This window comes from Gossypium arboreum, chromosome 12 (assembly GCF_025698485.1).
Source record: "Gossypium arboreum isolate Shixiya-1 chromosome 12, ASM2569848v2, whole genome shotgun sequence".
In the NCBI taxonomy this organism is placed as follows: Eukaryota; Viridiplantae; Streptophyta; class Magnoliopsida; order Malvales; family Malvaceae; genus Gossypium; species Gossypium arboreum.
This window is the reverse complement of record NC_069081.1, coordinates 111,928,986-111,942,914: the sequence shown is the minus strand read 5'-3', so window position 1 is coordinate 111,942,914 and position 13,929 is coordinate 111,928,986. Positions and strand designations below refer to the sequence as shown.

Below are 13,929 nucleotides of genomic sequence, written 5' to 3'. Positions count from 1 at the left end.
CTTAGACTACTACTCCATCAAAACCGAATTATCAAGGCCAAATCTACTGAACCTTATAACTAAGCACCCGTAAGGCTAAATTCAAACGTAGCATTTAAGCCATATTCGCATGGCTAAAAGTTTACATATTGGGGTTCAAACAAAACATAATAGCCTATACATGCCGAAATGTTCTCTTAGGCCAACTAAGAAGAGGGTACCAAAAAGTTGCAAGCCGGTGTGATGACTTCGACGATGGTCCCAAGTATGCAAAATGGTCAGAGATATCTAAATAAGAAACAAACAAACACACCAAATGAGTATTCAACTCAGTATTCCATAAGCAAAATAATACAGGTTATTTATAAGAAATTGAAATAAAAGCCTTGCATGTTCAGCTAATTCAATCACACCAAACTAGGCTACAACTACCTAGTTTATTTATCCAACCTCGAACCCAAGTTTTCGATATCGAATCAATTATTAAACAACCAACCGTTTTAAAACTATTCTCAAGGTAAGAAATAATTATGAACTAGATGTATATACACACATACTTTTCAGTTAATCATTTTAGCACTTTAATTCTTTACTTATGCTCTTCGTATCATCAACCGCTTTTGCACACTTAGTGCTAAACAAATTTGCACACTTAGTGCCGTACTATCCCGCACACATAGTGCCTTGAAAGTTTATCTCATATGTTGACATTCAAATCAGCACACATAGTGCTATTCAACTCCGCACACATAGTGCCATACTGCACCGCACACATAGTGCCAATGTACACTTTCTATGATAAAACAATTTAATTAATTCATTTGGCATATACAGCCACAACAATAAACATATATAATTTCTCCAAGGAAATACTTAATAAAGAGATTCTTTCATGACATGTTAAAGTCATTTATGTATAATTTAAATTAACCCTATGATTGCTTATGAGCTTACCTTGTGTTGGGTAAAATAGTTCGAAGTCGGCTACTCGATGACCTTCGATTTTCCCTTGTTGGACTCCTCTCCTTTAGGATCTTGAGCTTAAACAAATAAATTAACTCATTTAACCGCTTTGCTACATATATTTGTATCCACATTTTAATGATTTTATAACATACGGAACAACATGGTAAAATTTTATCTTTCTACCTTATGCTCTTAAGCTATTCGCTTATAGCCAATTAATATCACCTTACTATCAATAGTCTAATTAATATTTCAATTTCTCCAATGCTGAATGCAACATCACTTCCCATCATATCATCTTCTCAATATATTTACATCCAGTCATATATATGAAATCATGAATCAAATTCAACATATTAGCCAATATTCTCCTTTAGCCGATTATCTAAGTCAAGATAAAATCATCAATATGCTTAACTATAGCCGAATGTGCAACATCAATCTATCACTATCACCTATATACTTAATTAAAGGCCGAATATATGCAACATCAATCTATGTATTCATTCATGTGGTCGAATATACATATTCCAATATAATATCATTTCCATTTCATTTAACACTTAACATTTACCACATATCAATTAACCAATTTTTTTTTTTATAATTACAAAACTCTTCATCTATTCATGCTCTCATATTCGGTCATCCATACCTATACTAACCATATAACTAAATAATTCTAAGTTTAAACACAAGTACAACATTTTAGCACCATGGCTGAACACTTCATGAAGTTGCTAAGACCCATCATTTTCTAATTCTTACACACACTCACATCCAATCCTTTTTATTAAACACTCAAACTCAATCATCTTCATGCCTCATCACAACAACATCAAAACACCAACCAAGAAAGACAACATCCATGGCCGAATATCATCTCCATCAAATAGCAAAAATTTAAACCATGGGCTAGGTAGAATTCAAACTAACAACTAAAAATATGCATGAATTTCAAGGAATAACATCAAACATACCTCAACCTAGTTACAAGCATGGCCGAACTTCTTCAAACCTTTCTTTCTTTCTTTTACTTGGTTTTTCGGCTAAAGGATAGCAAAGATGAACACCCCCTTTCTTTTTTTTTTTCTCTTGTTCATTTTAATATTTTTATTAATCTTTATGTTATGAATATTTTATTTTCTTACCAAACTAATCTAATTTAAATTAGTGGAATGCATCACTACTTGGCGGCCATTAAGTCAAAATGGGCATTTTGACATGCAAACCCATGCTTCCTCTCTCTATTATTATTTACTCCTTATAATTCATCTATCATCTTTTCTAACTTCATCAACTAGGTCCTTTCAATTAATTCACATTCCTAAAGCTAATATTAAGCATTTAATTTTTCATATATTCACTATCACACATAAATTTATGTAATTAAAACACAAAAAAATAAATTTTTGACTCGGTAATGTGGTCCCGAAACTACTTTTCGACTAGGGTCAATTTAGGGCTGTCACAACTCTCCCCCACTTAAGGAATTTTTCGTCCCCGAAAATCTTACCAGTGAAAATGTTTGGGTATCGTTCTTCCATAGAGTTCTCGGTTTCCCAAGTAGCTTCTTCAATCCCATGTTTGAGCCATAACACCTTCACTAACGGAACCTTTTTGTTTCGCAACTCTTTCACCTCGCGAGCTAGGATACGAATCGGTTCTTCTTCATAACTCAAATCGGATTTAATTTCAACCTCTACTAGATTAATTATGTGTGATGGATCGGATCTATAACGTCGAAGCATCGAGACATGAAAAACGTTGTGAATCTTTTCAAGTTCAGGGGGTAAAATCAATCTGTATGCGACTGGTCCAATTCGTTCAGATATCTCATACGGTCCGATAAACCTCGGACTCAATTTGCCTTTACGGCCAAATTTGAGTACCTTTCTCCAAGGTGAGACTTTAAGAAACACCTTGTCTCCGACCTAATATTCAATGTCTTTTCTTTTCAAATCCGCGTACGACTTCTGACGATCTAAAGCTGCCTTCAAACTTTCACTGATTACTTTTACTTTCTGCTCAGCATCTTTAATCAAATTGACTCCAAAGATTTTACTTTTGCTAAGTTCGGTCCAAAACAGCGGTGTACGGCATTTACGACCATATAAGGCCTCGTAAGGTGCCATCTTAATGCTTGACTGAAAACTATTGTTGTAAGCGAATTCAATCAAAGGTAAATACCGCTCCCATGAACCACTAAACTCAAGGATGCAACATCTCAACATATCCTCGAGTATCTGAATTATCCGCTCGGATTGACCATCAGTCTGGGGATGAAAAGTGGTGCTAAAATGTAACTTGGTACACAAAGCTTCTTGCAATTTCTTCCAAAATCGCGAGGTGAACCTCGGATCTCTATCCGACACAACAGAAATAGGTACCTCGTGTAATCTTACAATCTGAGAAACATACAATTCAGCTAGTTTATCCAAAGGAATAATCCGTGACGTCGCGGGAATAAAATGAGTCGATTTAGTCACCTATCAACAACAACCCAAATCGCATCTTTCTTACTTGCCGACAATGGCAACCCAGATACAAAATCCATCGTGACTCGATCCCATTTCCATTCGTATCATGATCGATCAAGTAAACTCAGAGGCACTTGATGTTCCGCTTTCACTTGTTGACATATTAAACACTTCAAACGAAATCGAAAATGTCTCGTTTCATACCATGCCACCAAAATTGACGCCTCGGATCGTTGTACATTTTCGACTCCGGTGAATTGACATTCGCCACAATGAGCTTCGCTCAAAATCATCGAAATAAGTTCAATTTCTTGGAACACATAAACGAATTCGAACCTCAAACAATCGTCATCATCAATTTGAAACTCGATTCCATATTCAAACACATTCAAATTGTTTTGCAACCAATTCATCATCGACTTTCTCGAGCTTCACGAATTTGATGAATCAACAATGGTTTGGCCTTTAATTCGCTACTAACACCTTATCGAATAGAGCGCACAAATGTACGCTCATCGTCAGAAACAAATAGTGATTTACGACTTAAAGCATCCGCAACCACATTAGCCTTTCCCGGGTGATAGTCAATGACAAGCTCATAATCTTTGAACAGTTCAAGCATCGTCTTTGTCGTAGATTCAAATCTCTTTGAGTCATCAAATATTTGAGGCTTTTATGGTCCGAGTAAACATGGCACCTCTTTCCAAACAAGTAGTGTCTCCATATTTTCAAAGCGAAATCAAATCTCGATAAAAAGGGAGTCAATAAATAAAAAAAAAGAAATTTGATAAACCGTAATTTATACATATTTTTACCCCATGCTTAACACATTTTTATGGATGATTTTTCCTTAGAATTGGTGAATTCGATGCTCTTAATGCCTTAATTTCATGTTTTATACTTAGGAGACCATAGGAGAGCGAAAGGAACGAGAAACGGGCAAAAACGGAGAAAATGGGCCAAAGTACGAAATCAACATGGCTTGGACTTCCTCATACGGGCAAACCACACGGTCGTGTAAATTTGGCAGAATCGAACACGACTCACATAGGTAAAACACACGCCCGTGTCATTCTAACAGGTTCGAGTACGGCCTGAAGTAATCGCACACAGGCGTGTCCCTTCCGAGCCCAAGTTGAGTCCAATTCGAAAAAGGATAATTTTGAGGATTCTTAGGCATTCCAAAGGCTATAAATACACCCTAGAAGAGGAAGAAAGGGACACAGAGAGAAGGAGGCAGGGAACTGCTCAAGGGAAGCCGATTGATCCATCTCAGAAGCCAGATTCACCATCAAGACTGAATATCTCCCCTCAATTTCCCTTCAGAAGTTTTGGGTTTTCTTTATGTTTTGTATTCATTATTCTTCTGAGATGTTTTTCTTTTTAGTTATGAACTAAATCCCCTAAATACCTAAGGGGAATGAGACCTAAGACGAATCTTGTTATTATTTTTTGAATTGTATGATAAATATTTAACTTGTTCTTAATTATGTGTTCTTAATTCTTATTTTGATATCCCAGGATACTGATTCAAGATAAGCTCTTATTTAGAGGAGGAATAGACCCTATCTAGGAGTACATTTGTCATAATTAAGTGGAGTTGATTGCGTGCCTAGACATAGGGTGACAAGATTTTTCCGGATTAGGGTGAAACCTAATAAGGGGATCCATAAATTGAGTTAATGCAACCCTAGAGTGTTAATTAGAGAAAAGTCTTAATTATTTAATCTAGGGATTAGACACTATTAGTCTTGAATAGGGTTAATAACATAACACAAGGATCTCTACGGAACAAGTTAAATGAATAAATCGTCCGATTCAGAGTCAGAATAACAAGTGAAGTCTAGGTGGATTCTTCCTTAGGTATTGTCTTAATTCAATCGTTTTCCAAAAGTAATCCCCCAATTCTATTTTCTGTGAATTCTTAGTTTATATAATTAGTTAGTTAAAACAAAACCCCCTTATTCTTAGGCTAGATAATAAAAAGATAGTCATTACTAGTACTTTTAGTTCCTTTGGGTTCGACAATCCGGTCTTGCTAAAACTATACTACTGTTCATAGGTACACTTGCCTACATCGTGGTAATAGTTAGTTTCAAGAATGATTAATTATAAATATATAAAACTTACCCGTTAGACAAAAATCGCGATCAAGTTTTTGGCTTCGTTGCCGGGGAAGTAAGATATTAGGAACACTCAATTTTTCTTGCAAGTTAATTCTATTTTATTATTATTATTATTTATTAATTTACATTTTCTTTATCTTGGCAGGTTTTTATAGTTTATGACTAGAAGAAACCTGTCAGGACCACTACTTTTTGATGAAGAAATCAATCGCACAGTTCACAGAAACCAAAGAGAAATAAGGCAAAGCTTAAGATACAAAGAGAATGAGTAAGAGGACGATATTCAAACCCCAACTAAGGAGATGACTGAAAACCAAGACAATCAGCTACCTCCTACGATACTCGTTGAACTAGCAAATCAAAGTCTTGCTCCTCGTACTAAGTATGATTATGCTAAACCTACTTTAACAGAAAATGAGTCAAGTATAGTTAGGCTTGCTGTTGCTGCAAAAAATTTTGAACTAAAACCTAACACTATTCAAATGATACAGCAATTTGTTCAGTTTGATGGTTTGCAGGATGATGATCCAAACACTCACTTGGCAAATTTCCTAAAATTCTGTGATACATTTAAAATTAATGGCATTTCTTACGATGCCATTCGTCTTTAGTTATTCCCTTTTTCATTGAGGAACAAAGCTAAACAATGGTTGAACTCGTTACCACGAGGGTCAATTACTACTTGGGAACAAATGACCGAAAAACTTTTATTAAAATATTTTTCACCGGCTAAAACAGCCAAATTACGTAATGATATCTCTTCGTTTGTGCAGATGGACTTAGAAACTCTTTACAATGCATGGGAGAGATACAAGGACCTACTGCGAAGGTGTCCTCACCATGGATTATCTCTATGGTTGCAAGTTCAAACATTCTACAATGGTGTGAACCCCTCGACAAGGCAAATGATTGATGCAGCAGCCGGGGGAACCATCAACAACAAAACACCTGAAGAGGCTTACGAATTTATTGAAGAGATGTCACAGAATATCTATCAGTGGCAAGTCATGAGGACTAACCCAACTAAAACAGCATGCGTTTATAACGTCGATTCGGTTACTATGCTGTCAAACCAGGTAGAACTTCTAAATAAAAAGATTGGTGCTTTACTTGGTTCTACTCAGGTACATCTAATAATGAGGTGCAAGACGAATGGATGAGGAGCATGTACAAAGTATCAGCCCTTCAATCCTAGTATCGAGGAGGAACAAGTCCAGTATATGGGTAACAATAACTCTAGATCCCAAAATAACCCATATAGTAACACTTATAATGCAGGTTTGAGGAACCATCCCAATTTCTCATGGGGCGGTCAAGGAAATCAAAGACCACAACATCCTCTGGGTTTTCAACAACTACCCTATCAACAGGAAAAGAAACCAAACTTTGAAGAGATGCTATCTAAATTTATCTCAGTGTCAGAAACCCGTTTCCAGAACACCGAGGCAGCACTTAAAAATCAACAAGCGTCGATCCAAGGGCTCAAAACTCAGATAGGCCAGCTGTCCAAACTAATATCCGAATGACCACAAGGTAGCTTGCCAAGTAATACTCAACCCAACCTAAGGGAACAACTCAACACGATTAATGTTCAAGATAAAGAAGGATTCGTTGAGCCTGAGCCAGAGTCGAGGCAAGAAACTGTGGCGAGCAAAGGTCAAGGTGAGGTAGGTCATAATAAAAACAAATCAATGAATGTCGAATATAAACCTCGTATGCTATACCCCAACGTGACAAGGAAACACCGCTCAGATGAACAATTTGGTAAATTCCTTAAACTCTTAAAAAAGTTACACATTAACTTACCGTTTATTGAAGCTCTATCACAGATGCCAAACGCAATGAAATTTTTAAAGGAGCTTTTAGCAAATAAGTGGAAGTTGGATGAGGTGTCACATGTGGAGCTAAACGCAGTTTGCTCAGCTATTATGTAGAATAAGCTACCCAACAAATTAAAAGATCCAGGGAGTTTTACAATTCCTTATTTAATTGGTAGTTTAGATGTTAATAATGCATTAGCTGATTTAGGGGCTAGTATTAACGTCATGCCCTACAAAATGTTCAAACAATTAGGTCTTGGGAAACCCAAATAAACTAGGATGAGCATTCAATTAGCAGATAAAACTATAAGATTTCCTAGGGGTATTATTGAAGATGTGCTAGTTAAAATCGATAAATTTATATTTCCCGTTAACTTCATTGTTCTAGACATAGATGAGCATAGCAACACTCCTTTGATTTTAGGACGGCCCTTTTTAGGAACTGCTAAAACGATTATTGATGTTGGCACAGGTGATCTCACACTCCATGTGGGAGACGAAACAATCACCCTTCAATCTCGCAATTCTGGCAACACATCAGAAATTGAAGGTGATCATCTAAACTATTCTACTAAAATTGACAATATGGTGCAACCTACTTTGCAGGATATGGGTCTCAGGGAAGTACAAGAGCCATTCTCAAGCAGTAGCAGAGGACCTATTCATGAAGATCGAAGGCTACAAATCGAGGAGCTAGATGAATGGCGGACGCATAAACTGAGAACACACGATAAACCAAAACTACTCCAGAACGAGCTCAATACCTTCTCAAATCAACTTAAGGTTGGAGATAAAGTATTATTAGATGTCACAGATCCTCACATTGTCACTACCAGACCGAATGAAGAAATTACTCTTACGGTACTTAGCATTTTTCCATTCGGTACAGTCGAGGTAAGTCATCCCAAGTTTGACACTTTTAAGGTAAACAACACCTGTCTAAAACCTTATTTTGATGAGAATGATAGCAAGAATGAGGAGTATAAACTCCTCAAACCACCATGACCATTCAATAGAGAGGTAAGTCGAGCTTAGACTATAAATAAGTGCTTCTCGGGAGGCAACCCAAGTACTAACTATATTAACTTCTTTAAATTTTAGAGTTTAACACCTAACTTACTAACGAAGCTCTTGAATACAGGTTTACCACACAGACACGGCAAAGATTTTCCCTAAGCACGGGCTATAATAAACACGGCCGTGGACGAACCTGCCAAAACAACACGCACGTCGGGGGCTTAAAACCATGCCCAAACCTGTCAAATTAACACTGGCGTTAGACATGCCCGTGCCAAGAAACCGTGGGAGAACCTGTCAAAAGAACGCGAGCGTGCGCATAGGTACACAACCGTAGGAGAAGCGAACCACATCACACACGGGCGTGCCCGAAAGCCGTGTGACGATATCTCAAATCATGACAAACACGAGTGGGCTAAGAGCCACACGGGCGTGTGCTCTGGCTTTGCCACTTGAAAAAAATAATAAATAAAATAAATATAGATTATTTCTCTTATTTTATTTTTCTTGAAGATTCATTTGTTTTTAAGCTTGGCTTATCTTTATGATTACTATCAGATTATTCCCTCAATTCTCCTTTTGACCTTCAGAATCATGTTTGCCCTCCAACTTTATTTCCAATAACTCACTCTCGCTAATCCAGGAATTTCATCCAATTTTAATTTAGTAAGTTTCACTTCTCTCCCTATCTTATGAACTTATATTTATATTTATCAATATATCTATCTTTGTACATTGAGGGTAATGTACATCTTAAGTGTGGGGGGGGTATTCATTTCATTATCAGAAAAATCCCTGAATGACTGCCTTGTTCTCTTGAAAAGCTCTCATATCATATTTAGGATAAATTTTGATTGATTTATGATTTTGATTGATATATCTTGAATTAAAACATAGGCATTTATGCATTGATTGTTTAAACTTTAAGACATTAAGAGAATCAAGCATGATAAGTTAATTTTTAAGAATCTAAAATTTTAGGATGTTTCCCCAAAGTTTAGGTATTACTTTGAGTTGGAATTCACAAGTTTTAAACATCAAAAAGCCATAATTCTTGTGAGATTTTTTAGCCTTTTGAGCATCTATTAATTCTTTCATGCTCACCTTTATTATTGCTTTGAGTGCATCAGTATTGAACTGTTATTCTAGAACTTGCTTGATTATGCATGTCAAGACCATACCATTTGATTTGATATGTCAAAATGATTAAGGCACTTAGGATTAGCCCACTCATGCTATGAAAAGCCTACCTCCATGATTAACCCCTAGTGAACCCCCTTAAGCGTAACAAGCCATTTCTTGTATTACCCTTAATATTAACCCTTAACCCATTATTGTTGAAATCCCCTAAATTAAATTTGATCCCTATTTTTGTCGAGATTTGAATTGAAATAGTTGCTCAGCTATGTCTTGTTCTTAATAGTTAGTCTATGTTATTTGACTTGTTCTTAAAAAAAAAACTGCGTGTGTACATTAGTAGTAATCTTTTGTTTTTGAGCTTAAGTATTTAAATTCCATATTCTGAGAAGAAGCTTTGTTGTACGCAAGTGTTGATTAAATCTTTTTCTAGTTAAGTGATTTTTCAATTCAATCTCGATTCTAACCGTTTCTTTCAGCTTGTGACCACACCCCCTAACCAAAGCCACGTTACAACCCTCTAGAGACCTTTTGATTGATGTATCATCTCAATTTATAGTGGTGGAGATGTGATTTTCATGCAAGCCTATGGTAATAACTTTTCATATTGACTGATGAGTGCTATTTTCATTGTCTTTAAACACTTTGAGTGATTTGAGTGAATCTTTAGTGAGGATGTTAAACTCCGTGAGATTTCGAATCGAGGTAACCACTTAGATAAGGGGAGATGCCTAAGTTTTGCATGATTAAATACTAAACTTGGAATGTTTGAAGCTCTAATGTTCTTTTAGTTGAATTCTCAATGTACGACTACTTATGAATTAGTTTGAGATATTTTCGATAGAGACTATAAGTTAAGAAGAATTTATTTTGATTATGAGTTGAGAATTTTGCTTGAGGACAAGCAAATACTTAAGTGTAGGGGTATTTGATAAACCGTAATTTATACATATTTTTACCCCATGCTTAACACATTTTTATGGATGATTTTTCCTTAGAATTGGTGAATTTGGTGCTCCTAATGCCTTAATTTCATGTTTTATACTTAGGAGACCATAGGAGAGCGAAGGGAACGAGAAATGGTCCAAAAATGGAGAAAATGGGCCAAAGTACGAAATCAACACGGCCTGGACTTCCTCACACGGGCAGACCACATGGCCGTGTCAATTTGGAAAAATCGAAACACGACTCACACGGCTAGAACACACGTCCGTGCCATTCTAACAGGTTCTAGCACGGCCTGAAGTAATCGTACACGGGCGTGTCCCTGTCGAGCCCAAGTTGAGTCCAATTCGGAAAAGGCTAATTTTGAGGGTTCTTAGACATTCCAAATCCTATAAATACACCCTAGAGGAGGAAAAAAGGGACAAAGAGAGAAGGAGGCAGGGAACTGCTCAGGGGAAGCCGATTGATCCATCTCAGAAGCCGGATTCACCATCAACACTGAAGATCTCCCCTCAATTTCCTTTCAGGAGTTTTGGGTTTCTTTATGTTTTGTATTCATTATTCTTCTGAGATGTTTTCCTTTTTAGTTATAAACTAAATCCCCTAAATACCTAAGGGGAATGAAACCTAAGACGAATCTTGTTATTATTTTTTGAATTATATGATAAATATTTAACTTGTTTCTAATTATGTGTTCTTAATTATTGTTTTGATATCCCAGGATACTGATTCAGGATAAGCTCTAATTCAGAGGAGGAATAGACCTTGTCTAAAAGTACATTTGTCATAATTAAGGGGAGTTGATTGCGAGCCTAGAGATGGGGTGACAAGTTTTTGCCAGATTAGGGTGAAACCTAATAAGGGGATCCATAGATCGAGTTAATGAAACCCTAGGGTGTTAATTATAGAAAAGTCTCAATTATTCAATCTAGAGATTAGACGTTATAGTCTTGAATAGGGATACTAACATAACTTAGGGATCTCTACAGAACAAGTTAAATGAATTGATAAACCGTAAATTATACATATTTTTACCCCATGTTTAATGCATTTTATGGATGATTTCCCATTAGAATTGGTGAATTCGATGCTCCTAATGCTTTAATTTCATGTTTTATACTTAGGAGAGCATAGAAGAGCGAAAGGAATGAGAAACGGGCCAAAAATGGAGAAAATGGGCCAAGGTACGAAATCAACATGGCCTGGACCTTTTCACACGAGCAGACCACACGGTCGTGTCAATTTGGCAAGCTCGAGCACGGCCTGAAGTAATCGAACACGGACGTGTCCCTACCGAGCCCAAGTTGAGTCCAATTAAAAAAAGGCTAATTTCGAGGGCTTCTAGGCATTCCAAAGCCTATAAATACACCCTAGAGAAGGAAGAAAGGGGGACGGAGAAGGGGGAGTAAGGAATTACTCCAAGGAAGCCGATTGATCCATCTTAGAAGCTGGATTCATCATCAAGAATGAAGATCCCTCCTCAATTTCCCTTCAGAAGTTTTGGGTTTTCTTTATGTTTTGTATTCTTTATTCTTCTGAGATGTTTTCTTATTTAGTTATGAACTAAAACCCCTAAATACCTAAGGGGAATGAAACCTAAGATGAATCTTGTTATTATTTTTTGAATCGTATGATAAATATTTAACTTGTTCTTAATTATCTATTCTTAATTCTTGTTCTGATATCCCAGGATACTGTTTTAAGACATGCTGTTATTTAGAGGAGGAATAGACCCTGTCTAAGAGTACATTTGTCATAATTAAGCAGAGTTGATTGTGCGCCTAGACATAGGGTGACAAGATTTTGCCAGATTAGGGTGAAACCTAATAAGGGGATCCATAGATCGAGTTAATGCAACCCTAGAGTGTTAATTAGAGAATAGTCTTGGTAATCAATCTAGGGATTAGACGTTATTAGTCTTGAATATGGATAATAACATAACTTAGGGATCTTTACGGAGCAAGTTGAATGAATAAATCGTCCGATTCAGAGCCAGAGTAACAAGTAAAGTCTAGGTGGATTTTTCCTTAGGTATTGTCTTAAGTCAATCGATTTTTCCCAAAAGCAATTCCCCAATTCTTTTCTCTGTGCGTTCTTAGTTTAGATAATTAGTTAGTTAAAACAGAAACCACTTTATTCTTAGGCTAGATAATAAAAAGACAGCCATTACTAGTACTTTTAGTTCCTTTGGGATCGACAATCCGGTCTTGCTAAAACTATACTACTGTTCGATAGGTACACTTGCTTACATCGCAATAATAGTTAGTTTAAGAATGAGTAATTATAAATATTTAAAACCTATCACGAAATCACGCGATCAAGTTTTTGGCGCCGTTGTCGGGGAACTAAGATATTAGGAACGCTCAATTTTTATTACTTTAGCCATTTATTTTTCTTGCAATTAATTTAATTTAATTATTATTATTATTTATTAACCTACTCTTTCTTTCTCTTGGCAGGTCTTTATAGTTTATGACTAGAAGAAACCCGTCGTGACCATTACTTTTTGACAAAGAAATCGATCGTGCAGTTCGTAGAAACCAAAGAGAAATAAGGCGCAGCTTAAGATACACGGAGAATGAGGAAGAAGACAAAACTCAAGCCCCAATCGAAGAGATGGCTTAAAACCAAGGCAATTAGCTACCTCCTCCAATTGCGGTTAATCAAAATCCTGCTCCACGCACTATGTATGATTATGCTAAACCTTCTTTATCAGGAACTGAATCAAGCATAGTTAGACCTGCTGTAGCTGTAAATACTTTTGAATTAAAACCTAACACTATTCAAATGATACAACAATTTGTTCAGTTTGATGGTTTGCAGGATGAAGATCCTAACTCTCACTTAGCAAACCTTTTGGAACTCTGCGATACATTTAAAATTAATGGCGTTTTTGATGATGCCATACGTCTTCGGTTGTTTCCCTTTTCATTGAGGAACAAAGCTAAATAGTGGTTGAATTCATTACCACGAGGGTCAATTACTACTTGGGAACAAATGACTAAAAAATTTTTACTAAAATATTTTCTGCCGACTAAAATGGCTAAATTACATAATGATATCTCTTCTTTTGTGCAGATGGATTTAGAAACACTCTACGATGCATGGGAGAGATACAAGGACCTTTTGAGAAGGTGCCCTCACCATGGGTTACCATTTTGGCTCCACGTACAAACATTTCACAATGGTCTGAATCCTTTGACTCGGCAAATGGTTGATGCAGAGGCGGGCGAAACCATCAACAATAAAACTACGAAAGATGCCTATGAGTTTATAGAGGAGATGTCACAGAATATCTATCCGTGGCAAGTAGTGAGGACAAAGCCAACGAAAACAGCCGGTGTTTATAATGTCGATTCGGTCACCATGCTATTAAATCAGTAGAACTCTTGAATAAAAAGACTGATAATTTTCTCAGTTCTTCATAGGTTCACCCAGTAATGCAGTGCGAAGCAAGTA

General features: G+C 36.5%; 2 non-coding genes across 2 annotated transcripts; both read right to left on the bottom strand.

Annotated features, from left to right (window-relative positions):
* Window positions 1–6,292: 6,292 nt before the first annotated feature.
* Window positions 6,293–6,398, bottom strand: LOC128285830 (small nucleolar RNA R71). Its single transcript, XR_008276378.1, has one exon. It is a non-coding gene; the product is annotated as a small nucleolar RNA R71 (small nucleolar RNA).
* A 7,118-nt stretch (window positions 6,399–13,516) lies between these two features.
* On the bottom strand, window positions 13,517–13,622 carry LOC128286057 (small nucleolar RNA R71). Its single transcript, XR_008276603.1, has one exon. It is a non-coding gene; the product is annotated as a small nucleolar RNA R71 (small nucleolar RNA).
* Between the last annotated feature and the right edge of the window lie 307 nt (window positions 13,623–13,929).